The following is a 14,510-nucleotide window of genomic DNA, read 5'->3' as shown; positions in this document are numbered from 1 at the left end:
ACATAAAAAAGGTTGAACCACAGCAAAAGAAAGTCCTGTATGAGTTTATTATTACTACTGTCAAGAGAGAGACAGAGAAGAAGAAAACAAAGTTAAAAGGTGAAACCATAGCTCTGACTAGATTAAATGTATATGAGTGGAAAATGTGAGGTCAGTTTTTCTCACAAGGAAGGTTGGGAATGTAATTGTAGGCACATTTATTGGTGTGGGCCCTGGTCTCTGTGCTTGAGCTGTGCTATTGTGTAATAGTAATTGCGCCGGGCGGTTGGAGGCAATCATGTTGATATGCATGTAAACCGGAGGGGGAGGGAGAAAGAGAGAGGCAGCGAGAGATGGAGCAATCTGATGGGTGCGTGAGTTAGCGCGCTTGCTCCTGCTGGTTTGATTTATCGTAGAGAGAACTGGCGTTGGGAATCCAAGTCAAAATCAACAGAAGACTTGTTATGTATTTTAGCCTATAGCTTGCTGTTCACCAGAGGTGGAAGGGTGAGACAGAGGGCTGTGGATACGCATCCGTACCCGTGGCGACATGCATGCCAGAGTCATAATCTGACGCAGAGGACGTAATATCTGAGGACAGGACACAGGAGCGCAGGTAAATCTTGAATGATGAAAGGCGAGTTTGAGATACATAAAAAACTGTATGACCAGAGAAGAAAATCCGATAGGCCTACTACAGGCTATGAATTATTAATTGGTGACTTAGCCATACATGCGCGCTTAAAGATACCATATTCATATGCCTTTTATATTATGAGTTTATTATTTCGGGCTATGTGTGCCACATTTTGTCAATATGAATGAATGAAATCGAAATATTTGAGTGGCTGTGGTCGTTTTTCTATCGTTGGGTATCTCTGAGCTGTCGGGCACCGTGGGGGCAGGCTGCTGCGGACATTCTCTGCCAGTTGCGATAGCCTACTTGGCTGCATCGTCGGTTCTGTAGCCTAGACCAACCTTTCGGAAAAAACGGCCAAGGAAAGACGATCCTCTCCTCCCAATGATGCGATGATAGGTCACCTGATACTACGCCAGACTATTCTCCTCACGACGTCCTCATGTTTAAATACTAACAGACCCAGATGCCCAATTTACTATAAGAAAGAGAAGGGGTGAGTTGGACACACAATGAGAATATGATTGAGATCTTGATTGTAAATGTGGAATGCACAAATAGCCTATGGTTCGTTGAAAGAGCAAGCAACAAGTTGTTGTGCACAAGTTGTGTGTGTGTGTGTGTGTGTGTGTGTGTGTGTGTGTGTGTCGTTTACACGTGCTCCTTTGAAACTGAGGTCTGTCCTCTAGCTGGCAGGCTGTTGTGTGTTTATGCAACTAGCTCTCACAGTCTCATGTCATAATTATACATTCATCCATGCTTCTTAAACATGACACAAGTGTTTAAGGTTAGGTTTAGACATTAACTCTGAATGGTTAAGGTAAGAGTTAAGGTTTGGGATAGGCTAAAGACTAAAATTTCAAATAGCTGTATTCAATCTTGCAACCTTTTGAATCATAGGCAGATGCTCATTGTTGCCCCTAGTGGGCGATTTCCACTTCATCTCCCAATGTCCACAGACATGGATGCATCATAGTGCTAGTGGTGTCACTACAGACCCTGGTTCGATCCCGGGCTGTATCACAAACAGCCGTGATCGGGAGACCCATAGGGCGGCGCAGATTTGGCCCAGCGTCGTCCTCGTTAGGGTTCTTAACTGACTTGCCTAGTTAAATAAAGGTTAAATAAAAATAAAATACTTACTTGTATCACGGGTGATCTAGCTGTGTTTACAAGGGTTGCCCAACCAAGGCCCGAAGCCTAGTAGGGGCAGATCCACCTGTTTCTCGTCAGGACGTCAGCAGCAGCTGAATCCAGCAGAGGACAGGTTAGAGGGAGAGAAGGAAGGGGGGAGAAACCGTGCCAATGCACCTCTGGATCGTATAAACGTGCAGGCAAGCTGCTTGTGAGTGCTACTGGATTGAATGCAGAGCCCTGCCAGACGACTTGTATTGCGAAGAGAAACAAAAACACGGCGTTCCACCGACTAGAATAACAGCTATCAACCTCCAAAATAGCCTTCTGCCCGAGAGGATTTACTGCCTGCTTTGATTCTTTTATTTTACAAAAGTGTTTTGGAAGGGCTTTCAAATTGCGGACACGTGCAGACCATACTGTACACACTCAAGAACACCTTGAAGGTATGGAATATCATAGCCAACTTCTATATGTTTAATCTATTAGGAGTTCATCATTCTGTCATCTTTTAGGCCAGAGTGGGTTGTGAAGCTGGCAGAATAATGGTATAATGTAGTAATCATCTCCAGTAAAGTGCGCAGCACAAACAGAACACCCATCAGCAGGACAGAATAGTTAACATATCTGACTGACAAAACACACAGCAGGCAGAGAACATTACTCACAACAAACCCGAAAACCTATACTGACAGAGCAATAGACAGAATACAGGTAGAACATTGAGAACTGTTACAAAACACTTAGAACAACAGACAGAATAAGTGTGTAGGTTTGGGGGTTCCATGGGTATGATCCTCTGTATACTTCACTCATTAGTGTTGCCAAGACGACCCACATTTGACCCATGTGTGTGTGTGTGCAAGTGCGTGTGTCTGTGCGTGCGTGCGTGTGTGCATCAGTGTGTATCTGCAGTTAAAATACCTCCCTGTTCGAGTGAACTGTGGCTCATCTCAGAAAGAGGAGAACATCAGAGAAAGATGTCCACCTCAGACCTAGCTGAATATCTTCCTCATCCAGAGATCAAAACGGGACAGCAGGACTCAGATGATTGGTTCTGGAGCAACAATAGCAAGCCTAACTTAGCGGACCAATGAACACCTCTCTAAGGCTTCATCATGTGACTGACTCTTCTGTGTGATCAAAGTCACATTGGACAGGGTTATAGCCCTAGGCAAAGTGGCAGAGGGTCAACAACCTTTAGTGCTGGTTCATGATGGTGTGTCTATATCCGTAATAGAGTGCCTTTCACCAGGTCCTTAAATACTTCACATTATGGAGATAACTGTCATGATACTGTAGGTGCACAAATACTGCATGTATCGCTTATTATTGGACCATTCAAACGGTTAATGTATTTATTACTCCACATGTTTTCTCAACATGGTATTGAGATAGAGCACTACAGGTAATCAGAGTTGTTGGGAACACGTGTGTGTGTGTGTGTGTGTGTGTGTGTGTGTGTGTGTGTGTGTGTGTGTGTGTGTGTGTGTGTGTGTGTGTGTGTGTGTGTGTGTGTGTGTGTGGAGGGTCTGGTCTGATAGTAAGTGGTTTGCTTACATTCCTGCACGATGGTGGAATCTTAGCGGTCAAATTGACCACATACTTTACCACACATTCCTCTCACCTCTCCCCTACATGGCACGCTAACAGGCCATATATGTATAATAAAATAATTATAATAATAATATATGATAATAATAATAATAATAATAATAATAATAATAATAATAAAATGCAGTAATACTTGAACTGTTCTGTTGGACTGTGGAATCGCTCAGTGTCCCTTCATGACACAGCTCTCTAGTACTATATTTCTGTCCCTCTCTCTCTCTATCACTCTCTCACTACACTCTCTGTCTATAACTGTCGTCTACCTCTATGCCTCCCTCGTCCTCCTCTCTTGATTCTCACTTTCTCTCCCACTGTCCATGTCTGCTATTATTAGTCTCTTGATCATTATTCCTATCTTTTCTCTTTCTCTCTCTCCCCATCTCAGTTTCCCTCTCTCTCTTTCTCCCACTCAATCTTTCTCTCTCTCTGTCACATTATTTCTGTCATTATCCGGTTCCAGTCTTCCTGTGCCACCTTCACATTCGAAGACTCCCATTCTACACACACACACACACACACACACACACACACACACACACACACACACACACACGCATATGGAGGCCAGTATGTCACCGTTCAGACTGGGGCTTTCTCGGGCAAACTCAGAGATCCCTCTGTTCACAAATAGGCTAGTCTCTGTTCCTGAAAATAGTCACTAAAATGTATGGAAATTTCAGACCCTCACTCTCTGGAATCTGACAAAAATTTGTATGCGTGTGCAAGAAATATAGAGAAAGAGAGTTTGCGTGTGTGTGAATGTCAATCTGGGCAATGTGTGCGTCTAAAATGGCAATGATATGTGGTAATTTCAGTTGAATCTGGAACAGAGATTTCATTCAGAATTGGAGAGGTATTTTGGCTTGCTACGATGTACATGGCTTGGTTTTTCAGATGTAGACATCTAGTTTGAGCTTAAGGAATTCATCTTAGAGATCCTGATTTTTGCCTGTGATTTTTGGAACCCATTCGGTTTTGGAAATAAGAGTTTGCACCTGTTTCTCTATTTGTAGAAGAGATAGCAGTGCTTTCAGAAAGTATTCACACCCCTTGACTTTCCCCACATTTTGTTGTGTTGCATTTTGTTGTGTTGTTAAAATTGATTAAATTGAGATTTACACACAATACCCCATAATGTCAAAGTGGAATTATATTTTTAGAAATGTTTACAAATTAATTAAAAAAAAAGCTGAAATGTGTTAGTATTCAACACTTTTGTTATGGCAAGTGTAATGCGTGCGTACTGGCGGCAGAGAAGTCAGGCGCAGGAGAGCAAAGACTGTGTTACAACGGTGCAGTTTAATAATAAAAATCACCGTGAACAAAAACAATAAATAAATACAATAGGACGAAACCCTTCGCTCGCCAGACATAACGTGCACAAACTCTTACAATCAACAACTCCGGACAAGGACATGGGGGGAACGGAGGGTTAAATACACAACATGTAATTGATGGAATTGAAACCAGGTGTGAGGGAAGACAAGACAAAACCAATGGAAAATGAAAGGTGGATCGGCGATGGCTAGAAGGCCGGTGACGTCTGTCACGATCGGGTAGAATTGTTGTAGGGTGAGTCAAGCGCAGGAGACTGAGGTCCGTTGGAACAAACTTGATTTAATAAATCCAAAGGCAAAATCCATATACGGCTGGGAGCACAGTCAAAAAGACTAAAAGAAGCTCCGCTCAAAAGGGTAGACGGGGCGCAGCCCGGCAACCCTACTGCCTATACAATAAGTCGTAACCCAAACAATATAACACCACACGTAACAAAGAACAATCCCGCATGAATCCTAACTAAACACAGACAGACTAAATACCCCCCCACTAATGACAAACACGAAACAGGTGCAATCAAAAAACAGACATAACTAACAGACACTGAAACACAGATCGGTGGCAGCTAGTAGGCCGGCGACGACGAACGCCGAGCACCGCCCGACCGAGGAGAGGCGCCACCTTCTGTGGACGTTGTGACAGTACCCCTCCCCTGACGCGCGGGTCCCGCAGCGCGCCGACTCCGGCCTCGGGGACGACCCGGGGGGGCGAGGCGCCGGGCGATCCGGGCGGAGGCTCTGGAAATTCCGCAACATGGCTGGATCCAGAATGTCCCTCGCCGGGACCCAGCACCTCTCCTCCGGACCGTACCTCTCCCAGTCCACGAGGTACTGCAGGCCCTCCACCCGACGCCGGGAGTCCAAGATGGCCCGGACTGTATACGCCGGGGCCCCTCCGATGTCCAGGGGGGGCGGGGGGGCCTCCCACACCTCAGCGTCCTGCAGCGGACCAGCTACCACCAGCCTGAGGAAAGACACATGAAACGAGGGGTTAATACGGTAATATGTAGGAAGTTGTAACCTATAACACACCTCGTTTATTCTCCTCAGGACTTTGAATGGCCCCACAAATCGCGGACCCAGCTTCCGGCAGGGCAGGCGGAGGGGCAGGTTCCGGGTCGAGAGCCAGACTCTATCCCCTGGGTTAAACACAGGGGCCTCACTGCGGTGGCGGTCAGCGCTCTCCTTGTGTCATTCTCCAGCCCTCTTTATACACTCCTGGACAGCATTCCAGGTCTCCCTAGAGCGCTGGACCCATTCCTCCACCGCAGGAGCCTCTGTCTGGCTCTGTTGCCATGGCACCAGGACCGGCTGATAACCCAACACGACCTGGAAGGGTGACAGGTTAGTAGAGGAGTGGCACTGAGAGTTCTGGGCCATCTCGGCCCAGGGCACAAACCGCGCCCACTCCCCTGGCCGGTCCTGGCAATACGACCGCAGAAACCTGCCTACATCCTGGTTAATGCGCTCTACCTGCCCATTACTCTCGGGGTGGAAACCCGAGGTCAGGCTGACTGAGACCCCCAGCCTCTCCATGAACGACCTCCATACCCTGGACGTAAACTGGGGACCCCGATCAGATACGATGTCCTCGGGCACCCCGTAGTGCCGGAAGACGTGGGTGAATAGGGCCGCCGCGGTCTGTAGGGCCGTAGGAAGACTGGGCAACGGAAGCAGACGACAGGACTTTGAGAACCGATCCACAACAACCAGGATCGTCATGTTCCCCTGAGATGGTGGGAGATCCGTTAGGAAATCCACCGAGACGTGAGACCAAGGCCGCTGTGGAACGGGGAGGGGCTGTAATTTCCCTCGAGGCAGGTGCCTAGGAGCCTTGCACTGGGCGCACACCGAACAGGAAGAGACATAGTGTCTTACATTCTCAACCAAGGTGGGCCACCAGTACTTCCCCTTCAGGCCTCGCACTGTCCGTTCCACCCCAGGGTGACCCGAGGAGGGTAGAGTGTGGGCCCATCGGATCAAGCGATCGCGAACACCCAGCGGAACGAACTTCAGACCCGCGGGACATTGAGGTGGAGTGGGTTCTGACCGACTCGCCTGCTCGATGTCCGCATCCACCTCCCATACCACCGGTGCCACCAGACAGGAAGCAGGGAGTATGGGAGTGGGATCGATGGTCCGCTCCTCGGTGTCGTAGAGACGCGACAGTGCGCCGGCCTTCCGGTTCCGAGAACCCGGAATGTACGAAAGGGTAAACTGAAACCTCATAAAGAACATGGCGAGGATTAAGTCTCCTCGCTGCCCGGATGTACTCCCGGTTACGGTGGTCGGTCCAGATGAGAAAAGGGTGACGTGCCCCCTCAAGCCAATGTCTCCACACTGTCAAAGCCTTGACCAGGGCTAACAACTCCCTGTCCCCCACATCATAGTTGCGCTCCGCCGGGCTCAGCTTCTTAGAAAAGAATGCGCAGGGTCGGAGCTTCGGAGGAACGCCCGAACGCTGCGAAAGAACAACTCCTACCCCAGTCTCGGACGCGTCCACCTCCACTATGAATGGCAAAGAGGGATCCGGATGCGCCAGCAAAGGAGCGTCGGTAAACAGAACCTTCAGACGACGGAAGGCTCTGTCCGCCTCTGCCGACCACCGCAATCGCACCGGACCCCCCTTCATCAGTGAGGTAATGGGAGCTGCCACCTGACCAAAACCCCGGATAAACCTCCGGTAATAATTGGCGAACCCCAAGAACCGCTGCACCTCCTTCATCGTGGTAGGGGTCGGCCAATTACGCACAGCCGTAATGCGGTCATCTTCCATCACCACCCCTGTGGTGGAAATGCGATATCCCAGAAAAGAGATGGCTTGTTTGGAGAACTCACATTTCTCAGCCTTGACGTATAGGTTATGCTCCAGCAGCCGCCCAAGCACTTTACGCACCAGAGCTACATGCGCGGCGCGTGTGGCGGAGTAGATCAAGATGTCATCGATGTACACCACCACACCCTGTCCGAGCATGTCTCTGAGAACCTCGTCCACAAAGGATTGGAAGACGGCGGGAGCATTTTTTAACCCATACCGCATGACGAGGTACTCATAATGGCCAGATGTGGTACTAAATGCGGTTTTCCACTCGTCTCCATCTCGGATACGCACCAGGTTATACGCACTCCTGAGATCTAGTTTGGTGAAGAAGTGCGCCCCGTGAAATGACTCCACGGCCGTAGCAATGAGAGGTAGTGGGTAACTGAACCCCACTGTGATAGAATTTAGACCTCTATAGTCAATGCACGGGCGCAGGCCTCCTCCCTTCTTCTTCACAAAAAAGAAACTCGAGGAGACGGGTGATTTAGATGGCCGAATGTATCCCTGTCTCAAGGACTCAGTGACGTATGTCTCCATAGCCACTGTCTCCTCCTGCGACAGAGGATACACGTGACTTTTAGGAAGGGCCGCGCCAGCCTGGAGGTTTATCACACAATCCCCCTGTCGATGGGGTGGTAATTGAGTCGCCTTCGTTTTACTGAAGGCGATAGCCAAATCGGCATATTCAGAGGGAATGTGTACAGTAGAGACTTGGTCTGGACTCTCCACCGTGGTTGCACCGATGGAAACTCCTATACACCTACCTGAGCACTCCCTCGACCACCCCTTAAGAGCCCTCTGCGCCCATGAAATCTGAGGATTGTGAGAGGCTAGCCAGGGAAGTCCCAGCACCACCGGAAATGCAGGGGAATCAATAAGGAACAGGCTGATACGTTCCTCATGACCCCCCTGCGTCACCATGACCAGTGGCACTGTTACCTCCCTCACTTGGCCAGACCCTAGTGGTCGACTATCTAAAGCGTGATTAAACTGGTTGGTCCAGTTTAATCAGGGGAATCCCTAACTTATCCTCTATGGGCTAGGTGGGACGCTAGCGTGCCACCCGTGGTGCACTCCATCAACAGCAGGTGCATTTCAAGAGCGGCAAATTTGAATCCAAATAAATGTCAAAATTCAAATTTTTCAAACATACAACTATTTTACACCCTTTGAAAGATAAACATCTCCTTAATCTAACCACGTTTTACGATTTCAAAAAGGTTTTACGGCGAAAGCATAAATTTAGAGTATGTTAGGACAGTACATTTACAAGAGTTGTGTGTAATGTTTTGTCAATTCAAAGACAGGGTCACCAAAACCATAAAACCAGCTAAAATGATGCACTAACCTTTTACAATCTCCATCAGATGACACTCCTAGGACATTATGTTAGACAATGCATGCATTTTTAGTTCTATCAAGTTCATATTTATATCCAAAAACAGCATTTTACTATGCCATTGATGTTGAGGAAATCGTTTCCCTCCAATAACCGGCAGTCAAATCAGCGTCACAAATTAAATAATTAAAATTAGAAAACATTGGTAAAATATTATATTGTCATTTAAAGAATTATAGATTTACATCTCTTGAACGCAATCAACTTGCCAGATTTAAAAATAACCTTACTGGGAAATCACACTTTGCAATATTCTGAGCACTGCGCCCAGAAAAATACGCGTTGCGATACAGACTAGACGTCATGTTGGGGAGATCTAAAATCGAAAATACTATGTAAATAATCCATTACCTTTGATTCTCTTCATCAGATGTCACTTCTAGGTATCACAGGTCCATAACGAATGTAGTTTTGTTCAAAAAAGCTCATCATTTATGTCCAAAAATCTCCGTCTTGTTAGCACATGATCTAAGCCAGCCGGACTTCTCGTCATGAACGAGGGGAAAAAATATATTTCCGTTCGTTCAAACATGTCAAACGTTGTATAGCATAAATCATTAGGGCCTTTTTTAACCAGAACATGAATAATATTCAAGGTGGACGAATGCATACTCTTTTATAACGTATTGGAACGAGGGTACCCAACATGAACTCGCGCGCCAGGTGTCTAATGGGCCATCATCGTTCCATGGCTCTTGTTCGGTCAGATCTCCCTCCAGAAGACTCAAAACACTTTGTAAAGGCTGGTGACATCTAGTGGAAGCAATAGGAAGTGCCAAAATATTCCTCAGCCCCTGTGTTTTTCAATGGGATAGGTTTAAAGGTAATACAACACATCAGGTATCCACTTCCTGTCAGAAAATGTCTCAGGGTTTTGCCTGCCAAATGAGTTCTGTTATACTCACAGACACCATTCAAACAGTTTTAGAAAATTTAGGGTGTTTTCTATCCATATGTAATAAGTATATGCATATTCTAGTTACTGGGTAGGAGTGGTAACCAGATTAAATCGGGTATGTTTTTTTATCCAGCCGTGTCAATACTGCCCCCTAGCCCTAACAGGTTAACAGCAACCCCACGGTCCATAAAACTCCCAGCTGCGCCTGAATCGACTAGTGCCTTATACTGAGAGTGAGGGGAAAACTCAGGAAAAAAAGACGTACATGTGGTCGACAGGGCGCTCTGGGTGTGTCTGGTGCTGACTCACCTGGGGGGGTCGAAGTAGTGCTCTGCCTGCCATCTGAATTCCCAGGAGAACCTCTCCAGCACCGGTCCGCAGTGTGTCCTCTACGGCCACAGTGGGTGCAGGAGAGGCCCCCCCCTCCGGTCCTCCTAGCAGCAGTCCCTCCTAGCTCCATGGGCGTTGGAGCAGGAGGGATGGGAGGTGGAATGAGTAGGCCCCGATCGGAACGTCCCCGGGCAGCCAGCAGGTTGTCCAGCCTGATGGACAAATCCATCAACTGGTCCAGGGTGGTGGTATGGTCCCGACAAGCCAGCTCCCGGCGGACGTCCTCACGTAAACTACACCTGTAGTGGTCAATCAGGGCCCGCTCATTCCACCCCGATCCGGCGGCTAGAGTCCGGAACTCCAGGGCAAAGTCCTGAGCACTCCTCGTCTCCTGCCTCAGATGGAATAATCGCTCGCCCGCCGCCTTGCCCTCCGGGGGATGATCGAATTCCGCCCGGAAGCGGCGAGCGAACTCTGGGTAGGTGTCCTTAGCTGAGTCTGGGCCCTCTCAGACGGCGTTGGCCCATTCCAGAGCTCTACCCGTGAGGTACGAGACGAGGACGCTCACCCTCTCTTCATCGGAGGGAGAGGGCCGGACGGTCGCCAGGTATAGGTCCAACTGGAGCAAAAACCCCTTGCACCCAGCGGCCGTCCCATCGAACTCCCTGGGAGCCATGATCCGGATTCCGCCTGTACTGGGTCGGTAGGGGCGCCGGGTGATGACTTGCTCCTGGTGGGGGTGAAGGAGCGACTCGCTCCCAGCTCTCCAAACGGGCCAGCACCTGGTCCATGGCCGTGCCCAGTCGGTGGAGGAGGCTGGCATGTTGGGAGACTTGTTCCTCCATTGACGGTGTTTCTGTCCCTGCTGACTCCATAACGTGGTGTGGGATTCTGTCATGATCGGGTAGAACTGTTGTAGGGTGAGTCAAGCGCAGGAGACTGAGGTCCGTTGGAACAAACTTGATTTAATAAATCCAAAGGCAAAATCCATATACGGCTGGGAGCACAACAGTCAAAAAGACTAAAAGAAGCTCCGCTCAAAAGGGTAGACGGGGCGCAGCCCCGACTTCGGTGGAAGTTGTGACCGACTTCGGTGGAAGTTGTGACAGCAAGCCTAAGTAAGTTCAGGAGTAAAAATGTGCTTAACAAGTCACATAAGTTGCATGGACTCACTATGTCTGCAATAATAGTTTTTAGCACGATTTTTAAATAACTACCTCATCTCTGTACCTCACACATGCAATTATCTGTAAGGTCCCTCGGCTGAGCGTTTTAAGCACAGATTCAACCACAAAGACCAGGGAGGTTTTCCAATGGTTCGCAAAGAAGGGCACCTATTGGTAGCTGGGTAAAAAAAATAAACAGACATTGAATATCCCTTTGAGCATGGTGCAATTATTAATTACACTTCGGATGGTAACACCCAGTCACTACAAAAATACAGGCGTCCTTCCTAACTCAGTTGCCGGAGAGGACGGAAACCGCTCAGGGATTTCACCATGAGACTTAAAACAGTTACAGAATTTAATGGATGTGATAGGATAAAACTGAGGATGAATCAACAACATTGTAGTTACTCCAAAATACTAACCTAATTAACAGAGTGAAAAGAAGGAAGCCTGTACAAAATAAAAATATTCAAAAACATGTCTTGTTTTGAATAAGACACTAAAATAAAACTGCAAATAATGAACTTTATGTCCTGGCGGCTGCATCATGCTATGGGTATTCTTGTCACCGACAAGGATTAAGGAGTTATGCACAGAGCTATACACAGGCAAAATCCTAGAGGAAAACCTGGTTCAGTCTGCTTTCAGACACTGGGAGACAAATTCACCTTTCAGCAGGACAGTAACCTAAAACACAAGGCCAAATATACACTGGAGTTGCTCACCAAGACACCGTTCCTGAGTGGCCTAGTTACAATTTTACCTTAAATAGGCTTGAAAATCTATGGGAAGATGTCACAACTTGATCTGTTTCACCTGTCTTTGTGATTGTTTCCACTAGCCTCTAGGTGTCGCCCATCTTCCTCATTATCCCCTGTGTATGTATACCTGTGTTCTATGTTTGTCTGTTGCCAGTTCATTTTGTTTTGTCTAGCCTACCAGCGTTTTCCCCTCTGTTCCTGTCTCTGATTGTTCCAGTTTTCTAGTTATCCTGTTTTTGACCTTTGACCTGCCCTGATCCTGCCTGCCATCCTGTACCTTTGCCCCACCTATCTGGATTACTGACCTCTGCCTACCCTGAGCCTGCCTGCTGTCCTGTACCTTTGCCCCACCTATCTGGATTACTGATGCCTGCCTGCCCTTGACCTGTCTTTTGCCTGCCCCTGTTGGATTAAATAACTGTTGTTAATTAGATGTTGACTGCATCTGGGTCTTACCTGAATCGTGATAGCAAGACATGCAATGATCAACAACTAACTAGACAGAGCTTTAAGAATTAAAAAAATAATAATGTGCATTTATTGTACAATCCAGGTGTGGAAAGCTCTTAAAGACTTACCCAGAAAGACTCACAGCTATAATCACTGCCAAGGGATTGACTCAGGGGGTTGAATACTTACATGTAGTGTATCTAATCAAGATATATATTAGTGTTTTTTATTTTTTTATTGTACAAATGGTAGCATTTTTCTTCCACTTTGACATTAAAGTATTTTGTGTAGATCGTTGACAAAAAAATGACAATTAAATCCATTTGAATCCCTTTTGTAACACAGCAAATTGTGGATAAAGTCAAGGGGTGTGAATACTTTCTGAAGGCACGTCTCGCTAACCTCCACATCGAACATGTTCTTCTGTTTTCCACTGTGATCTCAACTCATACCCCTTTATCTATGTTTTACATCCTTCTATTCTGCTTATCTCTCTATCTTCACAGCCCCTATCTCTCCTCCCACACCTTGTGTGTAAAACACAACCATGTTGAAATAACACCACCTGAACAAGGGAACAGTGATTCCTTGTAGGTGGATTGGCCAATAGAAGGCCGGAGTCTGAGAAAAACAGATGGTTGAGTGGGAGAAGGAAAATAAACAAAGGAAAATAAACAGCGATACTACTCTGAGGAGGTGGAGATAGAGATAACTCTTTATTACCCTCTCTCTCTCTGTGTGTGTTTCTCTTTTTCTGTGTTTCTCTCTTTCACTATACCTCGCTAAAGGCGTCAGCATGCTTCGGTTTGGCTGGCACCTAGCCGAACCCGGTGTTCTCGCATACTCCCTTAAAAGACCTTCGCTTGAAAAACTTGAAAAAACACCAAATAGTACTGTAGCCAGTATACACTTCCTCAAAATAGTCAGAATTAATCTAATGTTACTCAATAAATGTTTTTGCCGAGGAGATCTTAGTGGTGCAATTTTACATCTAACTGATATGTTTGGTGCAGTATTTCTAAAGTCATTTTTTGTTGTTGTTGCATGAAAACACTTCATTGAAGAATCCCTACTGTTGACCAATCACTGAGGAAGGGGAGTAGGCTTTGGCTACCGACTTCAACTTGCCTCGAGAAAATGTTTGTGTATACGAACAGCTAGCTGAAAAAAAACCTTGCTGAAGACCAAAACAAAGAAAAATGTCTCAAAATGTTGTCATAATATATGCACCAACTGTTCTGAACGGTTTCGGATGGGAAGCATGCCTATCTATGTTTAACATCTAAATGGAAGTATGTGACCATTATTGACAAGATCTCCGTTGAGATTTACAATTCCACACATGTATGAACACTGGCTCACATATGTTCACTCTCTTCCATGATGGTGCACACACCTGCACACACACGGCATCCTTAAACATACTTACTCACATGTGTCACTCCCATAACCACTTCATGCATGTGTTGTTCATGAGCATAAAACACACATGTCAAGATTAGCACACAGATATTTGTTCTTCTACATGTGAGTTAGAGAATGAGGCGTATTTGTTATACAAGAGGCATGTATGAGTCATAAGGAGTAAGATGAGGTTGCCCCAGATACTGATCCTAAGTCAGTTTTTTGTTTTCCTCCCTAATGGTTAATGTAAGGATTTAGTGAGGGTAAGCTGATCTGTGCCTTGGGGTAGTTTCACCCCCCTCTGTGGGTCACAAACTCAGGCAGTGTGGATAGAGGAGGGGATTTTGAGTCAGAGGATGCCACAGTGAAGGAAGTGGTATGTTTGATAAGACCTGGGGTGAGCTATTCCAGTCCATGCTTTTGTTTCTGCCCAGATCTAACACACCTGATTCAACCCATCCATTCGTTTGAGCAGGTGTGTTAGTGCTGTGTTCCACACCCTGAGGTGCTTGGAACCAGAACAACTCACCCCGTTCCGTCACTACCTCATCCTCTGACTCAATAGACCATCCCTGGT

At 46.9% G+C, this 14,510-nt stretch overlaps 1 protein-coding gene across 2 annotated transcripts in view; it reads left to right on the top strand.

Annotated features, from left to right (window-relative positions):
* Positions 1 to 309: 309 nt before the first annotated feature.
* The window catches only part of LOC106571869 (proline-rich transmembrane protein 3), a 34,070-nt gene continuing 19,869 nt past the window's right edge, over positions 310 to 14,510 (top strand). The window contains exon 1 of one of the 2 annotated variants that reach the window (XM_014145382.2): positions 310 to 595. The gene's annotated coding sequence lies outside the window, so the exon portion shown is untranslated. Of the gene's footprint in view, positions 596 to 637; positions 1,113 to 14,510 lie in introns of those variants that run through there. The other variant, XM_014145384.2, reaches the window with a different exon arrangement.

This window comes from Salmo salar, chromosome ssa15, assembly GCF_905237065.1.
Source record: "Salmo salar chromosome ssa15, Ssal_v3.1, whole genome shotgun sequence".
Lineage (NCBI taxonomy): Eukaryota > Metazoa > Chordata > Actinopteri > Salmoniformes > Salmonidae > Salmo > Salmo salar.
Note: the sequence above shows the minus strand (reverse complement) of the source record. Positions and strands in the feature narration are given on the sequence as shown.